The sequence below is a fragment of the Tupaia chinensis genome, unplaced genomic scaffold, assembly GCF_000334495.1.
Source record: "Tupaia chinensis unplaced genomic scaffold, TupChi_1.0 Scaffold000214_1, whole genome shotgun sequence".
In the NCBI taxonomy this organism is placed as follows: domain Eukaryota; kingdom Metazoa; phylum Chordata; class Mammalia; order Scandentia; family Tupaiidae; genus Tupaia; species Tupaia belangeri.
Genome location: NW_006159689.1, coordinates 1,219,541 through 1,223,752, shown reverse-complemented (window position 1 = coordinate 1,223,752; position 4,212 = coordinate 1,219,541).

Sequence of the window (4,212 nt, the reverse complement as noted above, 5' to 3'; positions counted from 1 at the left end):
CCTACAGTGAGCAAGATAACGTAATGAAAGGTTCACCATCTGGCAAACTGTCCGTCAAGGCTGTGCGTAACGCCCAACCCCAAACATTCCTGAGCAGGGCAACGAGCAGAAGCCGAGCCTTCCCGGCAGCGCGTCTGCAGACACAGCCACCGCATCGCCCCGGCCATTCGGTGCACACACACCGCAGACCCGCTCTGCTCACGGTGGCAGAATACCTGGCTTCTGGCGTGAACCCCCGAGTGAGGAGGGAGGGAGCAGTTCAGAACTGCACACACACGTACACGGGCCCCTCTGAAGCTCCGCCTTTGTTCTTGTTTGTTTGTTTGTTTGTTTGCCTTTTTAAGAGATTTTTGTTATAGGACACTTGCATTCACCAGAGAGACAGAGTGAGAAATCATCCCCTGGGAGGATGGCCATGCAACGATCCCTTCTCCAGTCTCCTCTCAGGATTTTGGGTATACATGGGTATGCATTTTAAGTCACTGGGTCAGTACTCAAACTGCAGTTAACTGTGGGAGTCCAGTGATGTAACCATTATGCCATCTGCTGGTCTCCAAAGCTCTCTCTCTCTTTTTAAATTATTTTACTTTGATTTACTTACATATTTAATTTAACCAGAGAGGGAGGGGGAAGCGGTGAGAGAGTGAGAGAAAGCAAGCCGCCAGGTCCGGGACTTGAACTGTGATCAGCCATGTGGGAATCCAGCACCTCTAACCACCACACCACCTGCTGGCCCCAACCCGAAGCTCCATCTTTTTTTTTAAAAGAGGTTTTTGCTATAGGGTGCTTGTGCTCGCCAGAAAGACAGAGAGGAGAGACAGAAAGTGAGAAATCACCCCTCAGGGGGGATGGCCATACCGCAATCCCTTCTCCTCCATTCTCCTCTTGGGATCCTGGGAACGCATGCACACGCGCCAGGCGTGAGTTTAAGCCAGCGGGTCCAGCCTCGAACTGCGATCGGCTACATGGGAGTCCAGCGACATAGTCATTGTGCTAACTGCTGGTCCCCCAAAGCTCCATCTTTATAAAGGGGTTCTACATCACTTATACCTTGCAACTTGTTAGCCTCAACTGCAGCACCACTCACCAGTGCATTCCACTGACACTTAATGGCAAAAACACATTTCCAAAGTGCAACAGTTGTTTATAAAGTATACCTTCCAAGGTACACTTCGTACCTAAGGAAAAATGTGCCAGTTTTCCCTTTAAAGGATAAATACATCCTATCCAGTAATTCCTACATGCCTAGCTGACAGCAGCATTGCAAAACAACAAGAAAGGTTTCTAATTTCATAAATCAAGCCAGAGAGCTAAAACAAGCAACCGCGTGGCTGGCTCGTTCGCTCTAGAAATACTGCAAAAACCTCTCGTCTTTATACTCATTTCTACCAAACGACCTCAAATAAGCTTTCGTGAACTCCCCGGGACTGGCACAGTTGCTCAGAGCCATGAATCCTGTCTCGTCACGCGTGTGATTTCAACGTCACGTTGCTTAGTGTCAACACAAGTAAGCCCTCAGTCAACACACCAAGCGCTCTCTAAAATGAAAAATTACAAGAGCAGAAGTCATAAGGAATGTAAACTTTTTTCTAAAATTATGAAGTTTTCAAACACTAAATCAAGATTATAATGTAAAATACCCATTTTTCCAATTTTAAATCTTTTTTTTTGAAGTTTTGCCTTAGGGCATGTGCACTCACTGGAGAGAGACAGATACAGTGGGAAGGAAAGTGAGAAATCACCCCCCAGTGGGATGGCCATGTTGCAATCCCTTCTCTGTTCTCCTCCCAGGATCTTGGGCATGCACACATGTGCCCCCAGCTTGAGTTTCAAGCCACCAGGTCCAGGACTCGAACCACTGTTAGCCATGTGAGAGTCCAGTGATGTAACCACTTTGCCATCTGCTGACCCCTTAAGTATGACTACTACCACCTGCCTTTCTTTTCTTCTTCTTCTCCTAGGTTTTGCTGTGGGGTGCATGTGCACACCAGAGAGAAACAGAGAGAGAAGAGAGTGAGAGTGAGAAGCCACCCCCAGGTTGGCCGCACTGCAAACCCTTCTCCATCTCTCAAGGCTTTGTGCACGCACTTGCTCCCAGTCTGGTTTTCAAGTTGCCAAGCCAGAGTCAAACCGGAGTCAGCCGTGTGTGTGATCAGGGGTCTTAAAGTCCACGCCCCCTGCTGCCCCCACCATTCTTGTTTTGAAAGGACAGAGCTGGCAGGCAGCATGGTCACTGAGGCTCTGGACTCCCAGATCGCTGACCACTGTTTGAGTCCCAGACCTGGTGACTTCCTTTCTCATTTTCCCACTCTCTCTTTCCCTCTCTCTCTGGTCAAATTTTAAAAATAACAAATAAGTTAAATCGTTAATTCTTTAAAAAAATACATTCCCAAGTAAGCAGAGGGCATGGTGGTTAAAGTCCCAGATTCCCACATAGCCAACTGGGAACACTTGAAAACCATGCCACGTGCGAGAGTGTGTACGTATTCAAAACCCCGAGAGGAGACTGGGGAAGGGGCCGAGGTGTAGTCACCCCCCGGGCGTGATCTCTCACTTCCCCTGTCTGTCTCTGGCGAGTGCACACACTCTGGTAAACACACACACGTATATGTGCATATCTCCCTGAGTTCCTGAGACGAAGCAGAACGTCTTGGTGTTCACAGAAACCCCAGGTCTGGAAGCAGCTCACGGGGAGACTAAGGCTGCGGGACCCAGCTCCGGAGCACTCTCTGGCTCTCCTCCGCAGCCCCTGCCCTTCCCCATGCCTGGCCAGGCGCCTGCCACAGTGGGCTTTCAGCTGGGCTCTGCAGGAAGGGAAGAAGTTATGTGTGAAGACCCCTTGTACAAAGCCACGCTTGGGTCAGCTGCAGGGTCTCGCAACAGCACACTGGGAAATCTCACGTGTGCGACACAAAGCGGGAGCAGAGACGTCACAGGCTCAGAGGGGCTGACCTTACTCGGCCGGTGCACGCTGCCCCGATTCGTTCATCTTGCCGGGGGTTCCAAGCCCGCCTCCATCCAGAGCCTCTCTAGGGTGAGAAATGGCCTCTGGGAACTCGGGGACCGTTTAAACCTGTGACAACCTTAAGAAGTAAATAAAGCCTTTTGCCCGTGTCCAGGTGCAGACTGGGCAGGAGGAACAGAGCACAGCCTCCCACTGTCGCGCTGCCCAGGAGGCGGGGCTGGCACGGGGTGCGCCAGGGTGCCCAGCGTCCCACAGCTGCTGGGCCAGCCAGGACGCTTCCCCCAGGACCGGGCTCCCCTCCGGGTCCTTTACACACAGAGAACACCCTGGGGGCCAGGCCCTGGAGCTTGGGCCGTGGGTCTGGGGTGCTGAGGGGACCGAGCCCCAAAGACAAACCACAGCTTCACAAGAGCACTAGGGCCAGCTCCCGCCCCAGAACAGCCGCCCATGTCTTCCTCTTTCTCCAGGTCCACGTGACCCTCCAGTTTCTCCCCACCAGAAAAGAGGCTGCCATTGTTGGTGTCACAGTTTGGCAACAGTGTGTGTCCCAACCACAGTGACTGGCACAGAGCAGGCAGGCAGGCAAATATTTACTGATGGACCCAGACAGAGCTGCTTCTATGGCCAACCTGGCCCCACCGTGCATTCTGGGAGCGGGACTGGAGTGCACCTGGTCACCGAGTGAAAGTGAGCCCTCCAGAGCCGGTGGCAGCTGAGGCCAGGCCGCAGCCCGCCGGAAGAGAGGTTCCCCCACATCCAGAGGCCTCAAAGGAGTGCACGGAGCAGATCCCAGGCTGTGCTCCTGCCGCAGAGCACACAACGGCACTGCCCTGCGCAGGAAGCCGGCTGGGGCATCTTAACCGACGGCAGTTTAGGGAAGGCCCGTCAGCATTCTGGGGGAGGGTGGGGGAGAGCAGACATCTCCCAACTGCAGTGGCCAGAGCGCACAGCCGGGCGAGTGGGACTGTCTCCTGAACAGCAGGACCGCGACCTGCTCGCAGACCTCTGCGCCGGGGGACACAGGGCCCAGGGCTTCCCCGGCGAGTCCTGCCCTTTCCCGGGTCTCCCTCCCGGCTCCGGCCTAACGGTGCCAGGTCCCTCAGCAGTGCCATGTGCAGGGTCACATCGCAGTCCCCTACTGCGGGTCGAGAGCAACAGGGACGATGCCCGAGTCCCTCCCCCCAGGCCGTTTACGAAGAGGCACGTTTCCAGGCCGGCGCCAGCCTCCTCCCCCGGCCGGCTGCGGC